Source organism: Macaca mulatta, chromosome 18 (genome assembly GCF_049350105.2).
Source record: "Macaca mulatta isolate MMU2019108-1 chromosome 18, T2T-MMU8v2.0, whole genome shotgun sequence".
NCBI lineage: Eukaryota > Metazoa > Chordata > Mammalia > Primates > Cercopithecidae > Macaca > Macaca mulatta.
The window spans coordinates 62,292,108-62,315,741 of NC_133423.1; positions in this window are offsets into that span (position 1 = coordinate 62,292,108).

Consider the following 23,634-nt stretch of genomic DNA (forward strand, 5'->3'; position numbering starts at 1 on the left):
CCTAGTCAGACATACTCACTTAAAGAGTTTTCATCTATTAATGAATCACAAAGGCCACTCTTGGGGAGATGACTGCAGGTCCTTCAGCTCTTGCTAAAATCCAAAAGAAAATAAAAGAAAATTTCAAAATAAGTGTGGCTCTAATGTTCAGGATGAAAATGTGAACCTATCTTTAAGTATATAATGTATTTTCCCAAGTACTATCCCTTGAGGAAGTTATTAACACAGCTAAGAAATATTTACTACTTCTTGCCTCTATCCACATGGTGAGATTTCATGTCCTGCCCCCTATAATACAGGTGGATATATCAGCAAGCTCCGGCTAAAGAATTATGAATAAAAGTGACATGCTTCATGGCCTATCATCTCCCCCAACTTTGCCATGGACACCAACAATGCTTGGGACGATGGCTGCCCGATCAACATAAATCCTTAAAAGAAGATGATGGGCTGAATTGACAGCTAAGCTCAGTACTAGGTAACTGAATATTTCATTTGATTGTGAAAATTTAGGGAGTGTTTTTAATGATCAGTAAGTCATTAAATTCTATCATATTTTTCCATAGTTTGATAAGACAGGCAGAGTTTTTATCTTTAGATATCTATTCACAGCACAACTGTACATATCAGTTTATACCTGTATGATGCTTTACAATCATTTCACTGCCAACATTCAGCTGATGTCTCTATTTGTCCATACCAAATGGGTAAAATGAAATGCAGATAGTTTCTACTACAGAAGCAAAACTGAATGACAAGTGTTTTGAAAAAACTTCACCTGTGATTAATGTGTACAATTGATTTTTATTTATGTGTAGTTAACATCTGAGAAGTTATCCATCTATGAAAGTAACAGCACATTGAAAAGATTGGTCCTCTGAGTTTCATATAGCAAGGGGAATATAAACGGAGCTGTGGGAAATTTCAGAAAGGCTAAATAAACCAAATAAAGTTCATCTTCCATCTGGGTCTACTAGTCAATATTTTAAGCCATCTTCTGGATGGAAAGGAAAGATGGAAATTTACACTATTGTACAGTTGTTATTTTGTTAAATACTATGTGTACTAATAAACTAAAGATCTCCTTTTGAGGTTATTAAATATATGGGAATTAGAATGAATTATATTAAATTTACTGTGAGAATATGCCTTGTGACTTTTCAGACAAAGCCCAAAAATATTTTAAAATTTGGGATAAAGAAAAGCACACTTATCATTGGCTTTTACTAGTTACTTGTTTACACATGTACAAAATCATATTTACTCATTTTTCAAACACTATAAATATTTTTCCTCCTTCTCTGTTGTCTGAAGTTAAAGCCATCTCATGATGACCTTTTCAGTATTCTGTAATTTGATTTGCTTGCCATACCCACCTTTCCCTGTTTTCCATCCCAGGAAGTATGATTGGAACAGACAACCAGTCAAAATGGAGAATATTAAAAAGGTCAAAGTAGTAAAATTTACTGTCCAATGTTTCCAGGAAATAAAAGAATATTTACAGTTTAATATGTGCCTTAGATGACAAGGCGTCCAAAGAAACAAAAGTAAGCAAGATTGTATTTAGCTTATGATAGCAAATATAACAAGCAAAGGGATTCAAGAAGGTGTTATAATTAGTAGTTATCCCTATATTTATTATTTTGAATGTTTAAAAGAAAGCCTTCTTGTCGATATGTCAGAAGTAACTTTGAAAGTTGAGAAGAGAAAAAGATAAAACAATGGCCTTAATTTTATAATTTTCTAACTGACAATGCATGAAATAATTCATGTTTTCACAGTTTACTGGAATTAAAATTCATCATGTCCAATTAAATTGAAAAAATGCATACATAAGATAGAGCTGGGCCATCCATTGATGCTTTTATTTTAGAGTGAGGAATTATTATACAGTTATATTTATAACTAGCCAAGGTTTTATGACAAGGATTTACAAAATTTTGTATCTCTGCTTTCTAAGCAGAAATTATATGCTTTCTATGAATATTTTTTAAACATGTTTTTAATTTGCATAAGTGCATTTTATATTATTTCAAACCGTAGAAGCTCAGCATAGGCTATCATATCCTAGCATTTTATAGAGGTAAGACATTCATCCTCTTACACAGTAAGTGTTTTTTAATATTTAGTACTGTATGTTCTCAAATTCTTTGACGAATTTGCAAATATATGGTAGTAGCCAAGATGATTTAGATCTTATTAAGACATAAAACATTAAGGAAGTTAAAAAAGAAGCATAAGCTGATAAAAAGTATCACCAAAAAAAAGAGGATAAAAAAATCCTCATAAGAGCATCAATATTTGTTATTTAAAGCCTACTAAGTTTTAGTTAGAACTTAAAGAAGAAGGAACAGCATTAACCAAGGTACATTAAAAAATGTGAGAATTTTCAAATTTGAGTAGAGGAAAGAGTATACTATAAGAATTGGAACTAATAGAAGTTGTCTATAAAATGTAGGTTGGGCTTGAACAGAATGTTTTCAATGTCAATCTCCAGATTAAACAACAACTAAACAAGTTCTAGTCATTTTGTGAAAAGGATTCCAATGAAAGAACATTATCAGAAAGAAGCCAGGGTATTTTATTACCTGAAACACATAGGTAGTAGTAAATGTAGGTCAGAATCTTGTGGTCCATAACAAATGGGTAAAATGAAATGCAGATAGTTTCTACTACAGAAGCAAAACTGAATGACTATCAAGTTGTATTAGGAATGCTGCCATACGAAGACCATTTTTAGAAAGTGGTGTATTTATTTTTAGAAAATCTTCAAGAAGGCAGCTGTATTTATTAAACATAAGGCTACCATGAGAAGACAAAGATGGAGATAAGTGGACAATGCAACAAAACCAGAATTGCTGCGGGTGTAAAATCTTCATTGCGGGCATAAGATAGGGAAGGTAATTGAATTACTGATGCATAAAACAATAATTTAAAAACTAAGAAAAGCTTCCAGAATGCACAGGAAGTTAATCAATTTTTTAAAAATCGAAAATAGTAACAAATAGAATGGAGAACACCTGGAACCAATCAATATTGGTTGAATAATTAATATCCCTATAAAGAAAAGAGATAATAAGAATGAGGCCATGATTTAAAAAAAAAAATAAATAAGAAGCTAAAAGAAAAGCATTTTAGACATAAGGAAACATCCATCAGCCATTGAACAAGCATAAAACAAGAAAAATGCCTACCAAAGCAAATCTAGATTTAAGGAATGCATTGAATTGTCAAACAAACTAATGTAAAGATAGTACGGTGTGAAATATTTTGAAAAGTGTTGAAGCAAGGAGAAAGGAAAACTCATGCAACGGGATAAAAATCAAATGAAATTCAACTGAGGATATTGAAAAGATAATTTCCAACGTGTGATTTCCAGTGAAGTTGTTTGTAATTTATAAGAACATTAAAGAAATATTGTCAGTAAATACATAATCCGCCAACTTATTATTCATTAAATATGAAATAATTTTTCCAAATGACCAAAAACATTTAAAGATCTCAACATAAAAAAAGTTGATAATTTTTTAAATTACCTTGCAGAAGTAGAACAACTGTAAATGTTAATTGCAATTATATATTTCCATGCAGGACTTCTCCTAGAGTATAGAATTTTTATGAGAGAAACTATGTTTTGCTTTCCTTTAGTCCTAAATTTTTAGCAGAGTATCCACAAAAATATATTTTAAATGTTAAAAATATATACATAAGTAAAATGCAATGAAAAAAATCTGTGTACATCTGCTATTTTATAATGATTTTTTTTTAATTTTTACATTTATTTTACAAAGAAAGTAAATAAAAAATAAATGTCGAAGGAATTGGAGAAAATCTAACTAAATAAGTGGAGACATATGCCAGCCATGTTTACGGAAAGGAAAATATTGTACGTGTTGGAATTCTCTCCAAATTGATCTATAACTGTAAAGCAATTTTAAAGTGCATATGAATGTCTAAAAAAGCAAGAGCAAGAAAAAGTCCTCTGAATAACAATAAGGACTGGGAATGTTAGCTATAAGGTGTCAGGGTCCATAATAATTCATAATGGGTTTCTCTGAAACATGGTATACTAAATTATCAATGAAATAGAATGAGTCCAGAAATGTATACCTGTATGGACAAAATATTGATACATAATACAATTGGCCAGCCATATCATAGACCACAAGAAGGGTTTTATAATAAATGGAGGTAAAATATAATTATTCATATAAAATGAAATCAATCCCATACTTTACCTCATACATAAAAACGAATACATTCCACACAGATTAGGAAATTAAATATTCACACAAAACCTCAAATAATGTTAAATGTATTTATGCAAGTGTGTGTGTTTTTTTAACATCATAGAAACTGCTGACTCTAAAACTTGATGAGTTTGCTTAAACATAAAATAATTAAGACACCTTAAGTAAAATGATAATTGTTGACCTTGGGGAAAAAACATAAATGAAGTTAAAAATCTAGTGGATAAATTTCACAGTAGATAAGACAGCTGTAAAGACAATGAATAATCCAGAAGACAAGTTAAATAAAATACCTGACTTAAGTATGGGATAGGAAAAGAATGTGATTGAGCAGATGTAATGTTTGAAGAGAAAATGGCTGAAATTCAAGAAGCATGAGAAACCAAAGTAGGATGAATGCAATAAACTATTCTTAGACTCATCATGGTAAAACTACATGAAATCAAAAACAAAGAGAAGAAATTTAGGACAGTTAAAGAACAAGGTTATTATTTGAAATGGAACTAAAATTAGAATGACAATGGACTGAAGGAAAAAACAGGAAGACAAATGACAATGGAATGGTATTCTGAAGTACTAAACACAAACAATTGGCAACCATTAATTCCATACCTGATATAAGTAGCTTGCAAGAATAAAGGTGAAATAAAAGCATTTTCAGGGGAAGAAAGAGAGAATTTACAAATATTAATTACATAAATCAACAATCCAACAACAGCACAAAAGACAATAATAATATCTAAGGAGACTTAGAAATATATAGAACCAAAATACAAACCTAAAATAGCAAGTAATTCAAGAAGGAAGTAACCAGTTAAAATGATGCATGGTCTTTTTATTGTCTGAGAAGATCTAATAACTCTTATTTCAATTAGACTTTGATAAGAAAGATTCATTTTTTTCATCTCTAAGTGTTGATTGAATAAAATACAATCATTCATTTGTCATTGTTAGGCAATTATGTCATTCTGCCAACATCATAGAGTGTACTTCCACAGATCCAGATGCTATAGCCCACGACACACTAAGACTATATGGTGTAGCCTATCTCTCCTAGGCTGCAAATCTGTACAGTATGTTACTGTACTGACTACTGTCTACAGTTGTAACACAAGAGTAAGTATTTTTGTACCTAAACATATCTAAATGTAGAAAAAGTAGTGAAAATACAGTATCATATTCTTAGGGGAATGCTGTTGTATATGTGTCCAGTCTTGACTGAAATGTCCTATGGGTTGCACGATTGTAATAAGTAATTCTTGGTGTAACAAATGATTCCAAAACTTAAAACAACAAATATCTATTTCACATGGTTTCTGAGAGTTCAGAATCCACGAGGTCATTTGGATGGTTCTGAATTTGGGTCTTTCATGAGGGTGGCTGGACTGCACCTTGGAATTGTAACAGAGACTGGAGTTTTCCATTTCCAAGATGGCCCATTCATATGGCTGTGGCTGCAGGTTACAGAACTGACATAGGATTGCTTGGATGTCCTCAATCCACTGAAGCTACAAGAACATCCAATAGAAAGCATAGGAAGAAGTAATAATGTCTTTTATTTCTGAATCTCAAGACACCAAACGGTCATTTCTACTATATTGTATTGGTTAGAAGCGAATCACATAGTACCGCCCACACTTAAGGATCAAGAGGAGTTGGGTTCTGCCTTTTGAAGGGGAAGGCTATTAAGTAATAGGTGAACATCTTTTAAAAACCACCACATCATCCTGCTAGAAAGTCCAAATGAGAGGTCATCTACAGACACAGCTAAAGTTATTTAAGGCCAAGAATGTCTTTCAGTAAGGAAAGATGTGCTCAGAATGAATTCCTGAAATGGGTTAAAACTTAAAATAATAAGGCAAAACACAAATAGGTTGTCAACATTCAGCACGCATTACCCTTCTGCTTAGCAGACACAATCACTAGCAAGATTAAGGAAAATCCTATCACTCTTCCTCCATATAATATATTTTCTAGATTGTTTTCACAAGGACTGGTTAGATTCCTTAAAGATTCAAATAAGAGCTATTTAAAATTATATGTGCTTTCATTGTAAATGTCCTACTAGCCAATCTCCTGTTTATAACATAAAGAACATACATTAAAATTATGTTTTGGGGGTAATAAAGTGGTATTTTATAGCAATTGTGATTACAATAACATTCTTGGTTTATACTTTATGCTCACTTTTTATGACTATGCTGACTCTTTATGACTTTACATTGGGGAAAGGAAAAAAGCGCAGCTATTTTACTAGGATTGTATTTTAATAACTTGAGCTAACGGATTTTCTACATTTTGTGCACAGAACAGAACTGATTTATGAGTAAGGATGAAAGGGTGTTCATCTTTTATTCCCCAAATACTCCTGTTCTAGCAAAATGTCAATTTAAATTGATTGGTTAGCTAGTGCAGCACACTACAGGATACAACTCAGGGAATGGTATGTTCACCTAAAGCTTGTAAAGCTAACATTTTACTAATTCTGAATACATTTTCCAAAGGTTTAAATGAGTAGTCTTTTTATTTTACATGTGTTTTTTTATTATAGTCTGTTAGTTAAAGTGACAACTTGTGCGTCCTTGATTTAACTACTAGTAATCATTTCATGTGAAGTTATTTTCATGAAAAATTTTATTTACTGATTGATATTCATTAAGAGTTAGATCAAGTATTATAAAAGTGGATAAAGTAAATTTATAATCAGAAATTATATATAGTTATTTTTACCACATTGTTAGGTTTCGTGAAAATATAAAATCCAATTTTTCAAAATAAAAATGCAGTATCTTTTGGAGACTATATTAATATAATTTACATGCATTTTAATTCTAGTTGTTTTAGTATAAATGAGGTTTAAAAATATTTGTGTTCACAGGAAAAATGTTGTAATCAAGTTAAAGTAACAAATATGCTGAAAGCTCCTAAGATGCTTTCAATTTTAGTAAAATAATGCTCATTTTAAGTTCCATGGAATCAAACAAGATTCTAGGTTCATATTCACGATGATCAATAACGGATGCATCTCAGGAATGAGTAGCAATAAAGACATCTATTTTACGTCATCATTTTCTTAGTTTTTCAAAATACTCATGAGGTTAATTTCACTTGTTTACTATGTTACTGATAGAGAACTGGTACTCCATATTTGAGTTGGATTTTTGAATTTCTCTAAAACTGGATAGTCAGTTATTTTTATTAATTATGAATGTTCTTTCACCCGCTTTGATTGTTCTACTTAAAATGAACGTATTGGTATATTAACATTAGGCATTTAGGTGGTTTATTTTCACTTAGTTTACTCTATAACAACAAAGAAAAATATATTCCTTAAATTTAAATGAAAATATTGTTAACACTCCAACTTTGATATACTTTCATGCTGCAGAGATTATTATAACTATTTTACTGGGTTTAACTGGATTATAATGAAAATTTATGAAAAATTCTGAAAAGTTTCTTCCTTCTATCTATCTTTCCTAATTTTAATACTAAAGATGTCTTCTCACTGTTCTATAAATATCACCTTTTTATTCAAAGTAGGAACCTACGTGGTGCATCCATACTATTAGAAACTGACCAACAACTTAGAAAATAACCGATGCCCATCTTTCAAACCTTTGCATAGCATATATAATTCATATTAATATTAATAGGTTTTGTTCATAGTATCATGGAGATATTGAAGCCTGTTCTGCAGTGAAACTTGACCACTTATTAAACAAGATAGTAAACAAGCACTTGCTGATCCTAAGTCATTTCCTAAGCATGTCTTCATCTTCACATTGGTGTGCTTCAGAAAACAGAATTAACTTCAGGTAGCTTTGACCTTCTGTGCTGAGGGGTCACAATTGGCCAAATTCTTGATACTCCATCATTTTCTTAAGGAACCATTTGTGAGTTCCATTTTCACTCAAACATCCTCAGCCCTTCTCTTTGTTATACTTCTGCTTTTAGTCTTTAGAGTCAGAAAGTATGGGAGTCTTATGCCATTTCTTAGAAACCATTCAAATAAAATTAATTGCAAAATTACCAGCGTCTGCCAACTTTTCAAAGTTACTTTAAATATTCTTATAACTTATATTGAAATTTGGATAATTTTATTTTAGTTTGTTGATGGATTGATAGTGGTGTTTGAAAGCATGTTACTCAGAGTGTCATAATATATGATCAGCTGAATCTTTTCAGGCTAGCTAAGATTGTCCTATTTTATTTTAAAACACTCTTGGAATTGGTCAGTCATGTTTTCCTGTGTATATCTATATTTTACTTTCATACATAATATTATTTATTAATAGAATTTAATTCTATTTTGAAAAGTCACAATTTAGACTATATCAATCTTGAAAACTAGAATTCATCATGTTAAGAGGAAACACCATTGTTCAAAAAAGACACAAAGGGAAGTTAGGTGTAAAACTTGAAATGAAAATAGCTACTTTCAGGTCATATAATTATAAATTATAACACAGTTTTACAAATCCTTCTATTAGTAAAATATTGTTCTTTATATAGCAAAACAAGAGCAGATACATGGCTTGCTTAAGTTCATTTTACCATTATATAATATCTATATTTAGTGCTGATATGAAATGTTGTCTTAATCCATAACATTTAATTGAATTAGAGTAAATGACATGTATCATTTAAGAGCCGCACACCTACCCCGATTCCCACAGAAGTAAGCAGAACACAATCTCAGCTCTGTCAAGGAAATTGTGCTCCTCTCTTTCATGCCTTGGGCACATACTCGGTGAACCACACTGCTATTGTTATTGTTGCTGTTTTCTTGCTTTGTTTTTCTGAAAAGACAAATTTTTTTTTCCTTTAATTGTATCAGTGTTTGTTTTGTTTTGTGTTGTTTTAACCAGTATTTTCAGCTCCATTCTCTTATCTCTTATTATGGATGACATCAGTGGAGGACTTTATAATTTTTGATGAGTTATTTTTAGAATTTTGAACCTCACTATACTAGTGGATGGAATGAATACTCTTTCTAGCTCAATTTCTATATTTCTTTTTTTCTCTCCCCTTCCTCTGCTCTGGCCATTCTGTCCTGTCATGATGGGCAGATTTAAAAGTGATTTCATTATTCATAAAATGAATGATTATAAGACATGAGAATTTCATGTTTGTGTCAAGGTTTACTACTGATTGATATATTTGCTATTCAAAGTAAAACTGAAGGTGAAATAGCTAGGAAAGTGTCTTGCTTTAGATAGAAGATAAAATGAAACTTTCTTAGAGGGAGAGTACTCTATTATTTTGGAATTACTTCATTCTATCATTTTGGAATCTTGGCCTCTGCTATGATTTTTCAAATGCTTGTTAATGTCTGAATCCATCGAATGGACTTTACATTCACTGGATAGCTCACGTTCTTTATGTTCTTCTCTCACTTAACTTTGATTTTATTTCCAGATGCTCCTTAAATTTCAGTTGGGGCCCTAACTTGTTTGCTACCAAACTCCAAATGATGTTCAGAAGAAACCGTTAGGACCATCTGTTTTTAAGGGGTAAATGCTCTTTTGCATGGCATATTCATATACAGAGACATATAAGTTGAAATTTTAAACCAGAGATATTTCTCTATTTATATGTACCTGTTGTTCTTTCTTGCCCCTTTCCCAAAAGATTCACACACACATGTACACACGCACAAGACATTAGCACTCATGAGAATTCTACTGTGTATTTTTGCTGGCAAAGTGGTTGAATGTAACTTTCTAACAATAATATTTCCATTGATAGGTCTGTGACTAATGCAAATTTCTTAGGTAAAAAATATTAATCCCTCACGTCATTTTTTCCATTTTACTATATTATTTTACATAACATAGTTGTCAAAAAATCTTCCATTTGTTATTTATTGAATACTGACTAAATGAATACATTTTTGAAAAATTGATTTAACAAACTTCTCTTAAACTACTACTACCTTAGTGTGTATGGTATTCTGACAAATTATCCTATCTGATCTTTATTTCTTGAAAACCCTACATATATAGGAAGAAATATTCTCAGATAAACTATTAGAAACATATGTTAAATTTTCTGCTTGTTGCCCATATAACACTTCTAGCCATGTGTCCTGAAATGATTATCTTCATTTCTGTAATCTCTATATCCAAGTCTAAGTTAATTTTTTTCTTTCTCATCCACCTTTCTTTTAGTATTTCTAGTACCTACTTTATTCTCTTAAATTCATTTCTCTTTTTTAGGTGAAATGTTACTTGTATTTTTTGATTGCTGATTTAACTTTCTTTCTTTGCAAAATAGATACAGAACAAGATTAAATATTTTTCTTCTGATGTATTTTTTTCATATTCTTAAGTAGTTTTCTCAAACTAATATTTTTAAATGTTTTTGTTTTAGATATTACCAACTATTGGAATATGAAAAAAACCATCAGATCTTATAAACTCTCATATACTATATTTTCCTCTAATTTTCCAATATTGCTATTTTGAGCTATTTTTAAAATTCATATTGAATATGGTGTTAAACAAAATTTTAAGTTGGTCTCCAAGATGTTTGGCCCTTGGTGTTACATCATGTAAAATCACCTCCCCTTGAGTGTAGATGGAACCTGTTACTTGCTTCTAGCCAAAGCAATGTAAGAAAGGTGTTGGTTGTGAGCCCCTTGATTTGATTACCTTATATGAGACTCTGTATTAGCAGACTGGAGAAAGAAATACTCCTTCTGGCCTTGAGGAAGCAAACCAGCAATGTGTTAGCTGAGTGTGTTTCTTCCTGGAACTCAGGATTGTTTTACAGGAAGTGGAAAGGACCACATGGCAGGGAACTGCTGGTGGCCTGTAGAAGATGACAACAGACAGTAAGAAGCCAGGACTTTCAGTCATACAATCACAAGGAAATGAATCTTGACAACAATAACATAAATCATACATTTGTATGTCTTTAAGATGCTAAGTTTTGTGATAATTTGTTATATGGCAATAGAAAATAAGTATTAATACAATTCCTTACACTATCATAGCTAAAAATATAAGTTGCAGCTAAGCTTTGCAATATAAATTTACATTTTCTTTCTAGTGCAACGTATTTTTCCTTGAAATTAATGATTAATGTGCATTTCTGTTGTGTTTAGTTATCCATGTGCCTATGATTAATTATCACACAATTCTCTGCTAGGCGCATAATTCTTCCCGCAAGGTATTCAAACACCTACACCTGGGGGATTCTCTCCTAGAGTCCCCTCTTCATGCTCCTGTAGAGAATGGCTTCCCTCATTAGGTTAATGAACAAATGCCATTACAGCATTTCATTTTCACATCAACCTGGAATGTCCTTTTTCTCTCTTCTGTGGTGAACTTTTTGTTTCTCATTGAAAGGTTCTTGTATTGGTTCCAATCCCCAGAGCGCGCCAACAGACAACATCAGGCGGTGTGGAGGAACAGGCTGTTTTAATGAGCGCCTGCGTGCAGGTAGTCTGAAGCCTAAAATGGCGTCAGCCCCAGATGAGGATGGGGCAGGGGTTTTGTAGTCCTCTGTAAACAGGAAGTATCCCAGTATGACGTGACTGCCGGAGGGCCTCTTTCTCGAGCTTCAGGGGTACCTGTCTTTCGGGCAGGGTAGGTGTTTCCTGTCCAGGGTAGGTGTCTTCTGGCTATTGCAGGTGTCTTTCGGCTGGCTCTCTTCGTGTTTCTGCTGTCTTGCTGATGCATGCTGCTGGCACAAGTGGCCTTGTGCCTTGGGACTGGACCTGAGAAGGGAGGAGTTACTTACCCCTTCAAACTTTCAGGCCCTGGGGAGAATCTTTCACTTGTGTCCCAAGTTCGTTTACTTTTTGTGTCGGCAAAAGAGAACCTCTAGTAGTCTCCCAAGAAAGTGTACAAGGGAGATACACTTTGTAGCACAACCAAAATCTTCAGATGTCCCTGCAGCACTGTCAGTCACTATGATTAACTTTCTACAGAATGAACTCTCACTACTGTTTCGGGAGAAGACAAGCATTCCTCTACCTGAGATGACTGAGAAAAGAAATCTGAATCTCCCTACTTTCAGTACCCCTCCCCTCCCCCTCCACATTAAAAGTTTCCCATGGCTACCGATTCCTGAGCCTTTCAAGTATTTGATATCAAGATCAAATTTTTAAAGTCTTTGGTGCCTTAAATTTCATCTCTCTTAGATTTACTATTTCAGGCAATATTTACCCACCTTTCTTCCAGTTTTCAAATGTTGTTGCCATCTCTTCTCATTTTCTTGTCATCAAGGATTTCCACCTTTTTATTTGTATCCAATTAGTATATTTTCAGTTGGGTTTTAGGAAGTGAGAAGGCATTCATGTGTTCAGTGTGCTATTTTAAAACATAAACTCTGAATTATTTTACGAGACTCTTAATTGTTCAGCCAACCACTATGCGTTAGGACATAGATATTTTTTGGATAACAATCCTAATACAGATCATTATTTGTGAATACAAATATGTCACACTGCATACTGTATTATAGTATATTTGTGGTCTAAATTATTTTGTTTCAAAGTTGAAGCAAAGCTTTTTAACAATACACATTGTCTATTTGGTTAAATCATATGTTATGTAAATGTTTCCAGTTTCTAGAAATATGTTATATCAGTTATGCCATTAATCATGGAACTAATAGAAAGAAATAGCACAATGTTTTATTCTGTTGTATCAATGTACTTGTGATGGGAACATCTTTGATTCAATGCCTTATTTTTAATGAAATTGCGGTTGCTCTCTAGCTTGAGGTTTCAAAACTCTCTTCAAATTCACAATAACTTGCTAGTTGATGATGCCAGCTACCTTTTATTACACTATTCAGAATAAATTGTGGCTGGAAGAGCTGCTCTATTAATACAGAGCACATTACCTAAAGCTTGGGTAATTTGGGATCAGGAGTTCTTTGTCATCTTTACAGTCTAGTGTTGCATTCACTGAAATAACACATTAAATTCGTATGTTCTTAAGCACCTGCCTTAATTGAAACCCATGGAAATGATAGCAAAATAACTGGCCTGAATAATAAATTACAGACAATCACAGTGCAATGAAAGGTGTCAAAAACATGTTTATATGGAGTCAAAGAACAGGGGCCCTGTATTTGATTTAAAAGTAAGGGCAGAATTGGAATTTCTTTCCCAATATTAAAGTGCAGATTGAAAGTGTGGCGGCTTGATTTTTTAATTTAACATTGCTTTGCTTTAATTATGCATCAAAAAGGCATGAAGATGCTGATATGTTTTTATTTCTTTACATGCAGTGTCTATTCTGACTGTAAAATGGAGTTATTTAAGGCATAAGAATTTGTGGAGCTTGAACACAAATAGTCCAAAGCGCAAGGAGGCTTTGGGTGTCTTAATAATGAGTTCTGTAACTGAAATAAGAAGCAAAAAGCAAATGATTTGGGAAACCTAATAAAGAATCCAGGAGTTGTAAGTATTTTATTAAAAAGAAGATCAATTCATGGCAGATATTCCCTAGATGGCTCTGAAATTACATTGAAAAATTTTCAAACATTGTCATCACGTAGAATAATTGGTAATACCAAAACCCTCTAATTTCTTATCAAGCTCTAATTGGGCTCTAGTCCTGTATAGATGGCACCATAATTTAGCTGCATTATAAACACATTTTTTTCCCTCACCAAATCAAGTTGTTTTTTTAAGATATGATTTCCCAATAAGGCAGGAAAATAGGATCTGGAGGCAGAAAACATAAGGCTGATTCCACACTTCAGCTATAACGATAAATATCCTCTCCATAAGGTGTAGGCCAAGGAAATGACCTTGTAATTTCACTTCATCATTTCCTTTTACATAGAGCATACCCCAGTGGAATCCTCTAGGGGGTATTTCAACTCCCCAAAATTCTGTAATGGGGCCTTTAAGCACCCATGCTCAGGCCCACACCCACACTGAGGAGTGTACTTTCATTTTCAGTAAATCCCTGCATTCCTTCCTTGCTTTGTCTGTCTGTTTTGTCCAACCTTTTGTCCAAGAACTGGACGCCCTTCTACCATTGGCATATTTTGGTGAGCCAGCCGGGAGGAAGAGGTTAGCCCAAAGTTTGGAATGTATTCTTCTCCTTTCTCTTTTTCCTTTCTTCTCCAAACAGGCAAGCTCTTTTCCTTTCTAACCTGGGACCCTTGCTGGGCAGCACCTAAACATGGAAGCAACTGCAGGATTCTGGCCATGGCCAGTGAAACTGAGGGGTTTTCATGTAGAGAAGCCTGACCACTACCACCCTGTTCACTTAAGGAACCCAGGTCTTTTCCATTTTGTTTTCCTTTCTTTCTTTTTCAGTCTTTCAGAGGCTATTTCCTAGTAGCTCCTTGGAAATTGAGGGCAATTGGCTGAGGCGACTCCCTAGTACTGCCTAAAGGCCTAGAAATGAATGGAAATAATTGCCTTGCACCAAAGTGGGAAAAACTTTTTTTTTTTTTTAATCTTTTCCACATGTGGTCTCTAATCCGTACATGTGGCATAGCTTGAAGCAAATTTGCACATGTTTCAGATAACTTAAACCTTCTTTTCGTATGCTAAATTCATCCCTTCCTCTATTCAACAGGCTAAGGGCAAAGGAAACCCACCCAGCCTCCAGTTCCTATCATTAAAGTTCATGGCATGGGAAGCATGCGAAAGCATGGCCTTATCAAATTATAAGGATGCTAAAAGTCAAGGATTACACCCAGGTACTGAAGGAAAGTTCATAGCAGGCTCTGGTGGGATCACATGCAAAGTAGCACTGGTTCCCACCTAAGTAAGGTCAAAGACATCTGAAACTCTAAGACTGGACCCCACAGGAGGATGCTGTGTGGGTCCTGCAGACTCAACCTGCACAAAGGGTTCGTGCTTGGCAGAGGTTCTGAGGTCTCCTTGGAAGTTTCTCTCACAGTTGTAATGCTGCTTGACCCCAAAATTGTTTAGAATCTGAATTGTACTCTCTATTGGGATAGTGGGACAGTGTTGCATGTCTCCAGGCTCTTGCACTGCTGTTGTAAGCAGGGGGCCTGGTTAATGTTTGGTGCCCTCCTTTGGTACTGTGTTAGATATGAATTAGAGAATCAATATGTCAGTATGCTCAGTTCTTTGCCTTCTACTTTTAAACTTGACTTCCTCATAAAGCAACCTTTTTACATGACCTGCTCCACCCTGACTCATTCCGATGACCTGCTCCACTCCGACTCATTCCAATTACCTGCTCCACTGGGACTCATTCCAATTACCTGCTTATTCTCCACCCTGACTCATTCTGATTTCCTGCCCTGCCATAACCATTTTTCCCGTCAAACCACTCACCCCCGTCTCACTCTTTAAATTAGCCAATCAGAATTAGTTTAGCCTGTGCAGTCTAACCCTAGCCAATAAGGAAGTGACACAGCAGCAAGGGCCATATACATCAGGGATAAGAACCCCTTCCCCTCCCTTGTTCAAGCGTGCACTCACCATTGCTTCATCTGCAAGAGTGCACCCTTCTGTAGAAGTAAATTGTCTTGCTGAGGATTAAAAATAACATTTTATATTCGAGTGCTATTTCTTTGGCGGCATCAAAACTTAATTTATAACAATTGTTTCGTCGCAGTGCTCCTTGGAGTCTGGGGAGATTTAACCTTTAAAAATCAAACTGCCGACTGGGCATGGTGGCTCACGCCTGTAATCCCAGCACTTTGGGACGCCGAGGCAGATAAATCACAAGGTCAGGCATTCCAGACCAGCCTGACCAATATGGTGAAACCCTGTCTCTATTAAAAATACAAAAATTATCTGGGTGTGGTGGTGCATGCCAGTAGTCCCAGCTACTTGTCAGGCTGAGGCAGGAGAATTGCTGGAACCCAGGAGGTGGAGGTTATAGTGAGCCGAGATCATGCCACTGCACTTGAGCCCAGATGACAGAGTGAGACTCCACCTCAGAAAAAAAAAAAAAAAAAGACAAGAAAAAAATCAGACTGCTGTGGAGACTGCTTTAGCCGAAATTTTGGTTCGCCACCTTCCTTGGATTATATATTGGGGTAAAATAAAAATGGCAAGCTTATATTGCTATCTTATGGCTAAGGTTCCAAGCTATTGGATCTTCGTTTATGTGTGTGTATACATGTCTATATGTGTTTATTTGTATGTACTCTTATTGTTATATGTTTTGTCTACCAAATTGGCTTTTAAGTAAAAGAGCACTCATAAATTAAGCAAATAAGTCCAAGCAATTTTCAAGGACACGTGACCTAAGTATAACTTTACTAAACAAGCTAGCTTTAAAATTATTTGTGGAATAAAGATAGAAAGGCTTTCAGAATTGTCAGCATACATTTTGTCTGAATTTTATGTTTGTCTTTGCTAGATATTTTTAAATGTCAGTGTTAGTTCAAGCTGGGAGCTGCTTGGGGGCGAGCCTGCCTCCCGTTCTAGTCAAAATCTCACTGGGATAAATGCATATCCGACTGCTTCCTTTGAAGAAAGGCTACTCAGAAACTCAAAGGAATGCAACTGTTTGTCTCCCACCTGTAATCTGAAAGCTTCCAAGCCCCCTCCTCGCCTCAAGTTGTCCTGCCTTTCCGGACCAAACCAATGTTTGTTTTACACTTGTTGATTGATGTCTCATGTCTCCCTTGCTAAAAGTAAAAAATTAAGTACAGTGAGTGAGATAAATGTTTTAGGTAATCTTTCTTGTAAATTAAAATCTTAAAGTTATTTTTGATACTCACTTAATATCTCAGTCATTTCCAATTAAGAAAAGGTTGTGGTAAAGGAAATATTTCTAAAATTGTAGAATTGTTCTTATGTATAAATGCCCATATCTATGTTGGAAATAATTTTTCAGTGCCACAAAAGAAATAGCACTTGAACATGAATTTTCTCAGCAAGGCAATTTTACTTCTATAGAAGAGTGTGTCTTGCAGGTGGAACAATGGCAAGAGCACGCCTGAACAAGGGACGGGAAGGGGTTTTTATTCCTGACACAGGTGGCCCCTACTGCTGTGTCATTCCCCTATTGGCTAGGGTTGGACTGTGCAGTCTAAGCTAATTTCGTTGTCTATTTTAAAGAGAGCAGGGGTACAATCCAGAGTGTCAAGAGTGAACAGTTTCAGTGGGAAAGATGGTTACAGAACAGGTGACTAAAGGTGACTCAGGTCAGGTCAGAGCAGGTGACCAGGGGTGACTCAGGGTGGAGCAGGTGGCCAGGGGTGACTCAGAATGGAGCAGGTGACCAGGGGTGACTCAGGACAGAGCAGGTGACCAGGGGAACAGATGTGAACTACTGATTAGAACTGGTGGGGAGGTAGTTTACTGAAACTAGGGGCAAGGGGATGAGAAGAACACGGAAGTTAAACTTTAAAATGGAAAACAAAGAACTGAACGTACTGACCTACTGATTCTTTGCAGAGAAACTTAGAACAGGGGCATGTTACAGCTCATTTGGCCCCACCACCCTCAGCTTGGTAAGTTCTGAGTTCTTGTCCCATGACCAAGAGGAATAAGATTCACAGCAACAGAAGAGTGAGTAGGGTGGAGAAGAATTTTACTGAGTTGCATAAGGAAAGCTCTCAGCAGAGGGGACCACCAGAATACAGGAGTAGACCTCCATTTATTTAGTACTTTTTAACAAATATTCTCTAATAGTAAATAAAAGTATTTTTAGGAAATGTTTTTGGAACATGTGACTACACGTATGAAAAGTGAATTTCCACTTACTTTGTACACAAAATATTAATTTGAGATATAAAACAAGCCAAAATGGAAATGTCACAATTATAAACCTCCAAGAAAAAAAATAGGAAAATATTTTTGCCCCTGGGAAGTAGACAAGAATTTTTTTACATAGAATATAGAACAGAATAATATTAATAATAAATTTGGATTTTTTTAGCTTTATTATGCTAAATCACACCACAATTGTCAAATTGAATAGGAAAGACACAGTTTTGAAGAAAATATTTTGTGATATATATGTGATATATATTTGACAAGGAATTTATGTCCAAAATAATTTAAGCATATTTTAAGTTTAAAGTAAAAAATTTAGTATTACAAATGAGGATATGTAAATGGTGAATAAACACATCGGAATTGGTTAGCATGATTTACCAGGATATTTTTAAAAAAACAAAATGAGATATACCTACTTACTACAGTGGCTAAAATTTAAAAAAATAAAAAGCAATGCCAAGTATTGATAAGTGTGTGAAATATTGGAATCTGTCAAATATTGTTGACATAAATGTGAAATGAAACAACTACTTAGTAAAATATTTGACAGTTTGTTATCAAATTAAACTCCATGACCCAATAATTCCACTCCCAGTTATTTTATCCAAGAGTGAATAAAACATTTCTCTACAAAAATACTTTAATAAGAACATTCACAGAAACTTTATTTATAACAGCAAAGCCTGGAAATAACCTAAAACTATTTATCAGTAAAATATTAATTATGGTAAACTCATGTAATAGAATATTCTTTGACAACCACCATCATCAACAACAAAAACTGTTAGAATTCTTTCATGAGCCCCACAGATTCCATGCTGTGTGATAAACCCAGACACATGTCATAAGCATTTATAATTCTATTTATACAGCTATTGGGAGATACAAATTTCATTAATAGCTATTTTAAAAACACAACTGTCTATGGTGTATATTTACCTAAGAAAGTAATGAAGAAAAATTCTATATTTCTATAGACATATGACTTGCATACATCATCACAGTGCCAAAGCTTGACATATTTCACAACTTGCAACATATTGCACATTGAAGATCTGTGCCTTCCATATTATGTAAAATCAACTTCAAAAACAAGCATAAATAACTATTAAAATCTAGTTATGTGTTTTTCATGGTGGTATGTATTAATGATTTTGAAGTGTGTGTGTGTATTCTGGGAAAGTACTTAAATATATTTTGAATATGACAATCAGGTTTTTTCTGTTGGAAAAGGGAATTGTAAATATAATGATAAAGAGAAAAGGCCAGTATATATCCCATAGTAAACTATTAGAATGGGTGGTACCAGTATGCTCATCATTTTGAATAGATAAATGGGTAGGTATATATAGATAGATACAAAGATAGATCACAGATGACAGACATATGGAAACACAGGTATATATACAGAAGTACACATACATGCATTTCTTAACTCTACCCCCCTGAAACTGATTGATGCAATAAGCATACACCTTGGACTCAGATCTTGGTCTCTAAATATGAGTATCTAGTGAAAAGAACAAGAGTTCTTTTGAAAAATAAAAAGATGATTTCAAGAATAAGACAGGGGAAGTATAAAATGACCTGGTAAATCTGCACCAGAAAGTAAGAAAGTGCTCAAAAAAATGACAGGGACACCCAAATGACACACACAAAAAACCAGTTTTAAATGGGTCCCTCTGACCAAACCTGGGACATTTTGAGAATCAAAATAAATAATTATTGTAATGATCTCTAGTCCATTAGATAAAAAAGAGTCTATCAGTTAATAATTATATTAAGTAAGTAAAGAAAGAGAAAATAACTTTCTTCCAGTAGAATTCCTGTTATTAAACATACAAGGAATGTGGAGTTAGAAAAATCAGTGTGCTAAAAATAACATGGAAACCTTTGATGAGGAGTAAAGGTTTACTTAGTCTCAAAGTATTGCAACAAAAGTTACTTATAGATTACAAAGGAAAACATAATCAAGGTCATCACCATCAATATTGTTTTTCTTTCTATGATGCACTGAGGACCTATTATCACTTCTGTGATATATCTGCTGAATGTATAACTAAGTCTGATAATTAAGGGACAGCCTGGTAAACAAGCACTCAAACAAAACAAAACAAAACAAAACAAGCAAGTAATCAAACAAACAAGAGCCTAGACTTGGTTTTCAAATAGGTCAAGGCCAAAAGGAAAGAGTAAGTGTATTAGGCTGTTCTTGCATTGCTATAAAGAACCATCTGAGGTTGGGTAATTTATAAGAAAAGAGATTTAATTGGCTCATGGTTCTACAGTCTGCTCAGGAAACATAGTGCTGGCATCTGCCTCTGGGGAGGCCTCAGGAAACTTAGAATCATGGCCCAAGGGAAAATGGGAGCAGGCACTTCATCTGGAGAAAACAGGAGCAAGAGAAAGAGTGCAGGGGCGAGGTGCCACACGTTTTTAAATAATTAGATCGCCACGAACTCAGAGCCAGAGCTCAGTTATCACCATGAGGTTGGCCCCCTTTGTTTGGATTTCATTTTCTGTTCTTTTTTTTTTTTTTTTAACTTTTTAGAATCCATATCCAGGATATCAGCTTTTTGTTTTTCTACCATAATAATAAATTTGCTTGTTTATAAACTTTCCTCTAATTCTGATATGTAGTATTTTTGTTATCAAATTCATAATGTTTTCTAACTAAAATTGTGACCTTTTTCTTTGACATATTAGTTATTTAGAATGAATTGCTTACGTTTCAATAATGTAAACTTTCTAGTGTTTTTTATTTTATTTTATTTTTAATTTAATTTAGGTGTAGTCAGAGAACATATTCTGAATGGTTTCAATCATTTCAGATTCTTATGGTTCAAAATATGATTTATTTTGATAAATGTTTTCTGTGTACTTGAAAATAACATGAAATCTTTTAGTAAAAAAAGTCTCTTGCTTTTATTGTTTTGTTCTGGATGTTCTCTCTTTTGTTGAGAATTAAAATCACCCACTATAATTATGAATTTTCAGTTGTTTTATTATTTATTATTTTATTAGGCTAATTTTTGTATTTTAGAATTGTTTTTATCTTCTTAGTGGACTCAGCCTTTATAATTATGCAGTGTTAGTTTCCATGCTAACTAATGTTTCTTGCTTTAAAATCTACTTGGACAAATATTGGCACAATTATATGAAGATTATTGTCATTAGTTTTTGCATACTTGATCTCCTTTTTTTCTCATTATTTTACTTTTAACCTTTCTATATCCTTTTATTTAAAGTGTGTCTCTTGTAAGAAACATATATTGTTTTATTTTAATCCAATCTGACAATTTTTGTCTTCTAGTTAGAATACTTAGTTCATTTGCATTTCATGTAATTACTGACACATTTGCATTCAAATCTACAATACTGTTATTTTCTATTTATCATTGTGCTTCTCTAATACTTCCTCTACTCTCTTGCTGTTTCAATTATCTACTGCAGTGCAGGTAATTCTCCCACAAAACAATATTTTAAAGCAACAACCATTATAGTTTTCCTTGTAATTTTCAAGGCCAGTGGACTAGGTATAGTAGGTGGTTATTCTGTTCTTTGTGGTATCATCTGGAGCATTGGGGCCAGTTACATGAGGGCTTGTCTGGCCTGGAATATCCACGATGGTTCACTCACATGCCTGACAGTTGATGTTCAGTGTCACCTGGGAACTCAGCTGGGGCTTTTAAGTGGAACACTGTAGTTTTCTACAAATGGCTTATTCTCATGACCGGAGCTTACTGCAATATTGTGGCTAGGTTCCAGGGGAGGACATCACAGTTGTGACTGATCCAAGAGGAATGACAGTGAAAGATGACAAGCTTCGTAAGGTCTAGTCTGGGCTCAGATCTTTTCTTTTCTTTTCTTTTTTTTTGATGAGACGGAGTCTCACTCCGCTCTAGCCCAAGTTGGAGTTCAGAGGTGTGCGATCTCGGCTCACTGCAGCCTCCACCTCCCAGGCTCAAGCAATTCTCTTCCCTCAGCCTCCCAAGTAGCTAGGACTAAAAGTGTGCGCCAATACTCCTGGCTAATTTTTGTATTTTAGTAGACACGTGGTTTCACCATGTTGCCCAGTGTGTCTCGAACACAAAACCTCAAGTGATCCACCTGCCTCAGCCTCCCAAAGTGCTGGGATTTCAGGCATGAGTCACCATGCCTGCGAGAAATTTCAACCTGTGGTCTCTACTATATTTCATTGGTGAAAGCAACTGATTCATGGAAAAGGGGAATAACCTCCATCTCTTGGTGTGAGGAACAGAGAAGGGAGGAATTGCTCAGAGTCATGTTTGGAAATTACCTGTAACATCCATCTTCTTTTTCCTTTTATTTATATCATTATCTCTATGTATTACCAAGATAGTTGTGTGTTATTTTATTATTCTTGTACATTCTTGGATGGCAGTTATTTTCTAGCCTATTAAAGATATTATTACTTTGTCTCCTGACTTTTATTATTTATGGGGAGGAATTAACTCTTGAGTTTTTGTTGTGCTTTAAAGGTAATATTTTTCTTTGGTCTCTGGCTGCTTTTAAGACGTTATTACATTGTTTAGTTGTCAGAGTTTTATTGTGATTAGGCTAGTTTTTGTTTTGATTTGTTTTGTTTAAACTGTTATTTACCTAACTTAAAATTTATAGTGTTTCTCTTATCTGTGACTTGATTTCATTGTTCAGTTTTGAAAAATCACCAGAAATTATCTCCTGAAAATTAAACTTCTACTTCATTTTCTCATTCCTCTCTTTTTGAGCGACATAATTTTCATGTATTCTTTTGACTATATCTGGGATTAATGCAGATTAATAGTTTCTTCCAATTCATTTATTTTGATTGTATCTGTTTCTATTCAGCTATTAAATTCATTTATTGAGTTTTAAATTTCAGTTATTCTAAGTTCCAGAATTTCTATTTAATAATTTTTTTTCATAATTTTATATCCTCTGTTGAATATCTCCACTTTATCTTTAATTCATGTTAAATGTATTGAACATTATTTTGAATTTATTATGTGATAAACTTATTTTCTGAATATGCTATAACTGTGATTCTACTGCCTATTTTCTGTATTGTCTTTTAGCCAAATCTTTTTATTTAGAAAAGTGTTCCAACAACTTGAGGTTTTCTCTGTTTTATTTTATTTGAAAGAATCAGATAGATATGGCAGAATAGCAGGGACGAAATAGACTGAAAAAATTATCAACACAGTCTAAGGGATTTTGGGGATTGTATCTAAAGATTTGGCATGTATGTTATCAGATTCTGCAGAGACTAAGAGAGAGTAGGGATGAAAGCATATTCAAAGAAAGAATTGTTGAAAATGCAGTTTTGCTTTCATCAAAAAGCGTTAGTAATTATAGATCACATGTTCCTACTCAGTAACTGAAGTCATTTGAAGCTGACTTTAGTCCTGAAAGGGCTGGTCTATGTTTGGTTCATCTTAACATTAGTTCCAATGGGAAAGTCTGGAGTTATTATCAATGCACTTCATTTTTATTTGACTTTGAGCTTTATTTTTTTTTAATGATCCCCCCCCCATCCCAGTTCTGTGTGTAGGTTGAGTTTGCTGAACTTCTGTGTATCTGTCTCACAGTTTTGAGATGGACAGATATTTCAAACAGGAATACAATATCAAACACCAGCCTTGCCCTCTGGAATTCTTTTGCTCTTTGATTCAAATTCTGAAACTCTCCTTT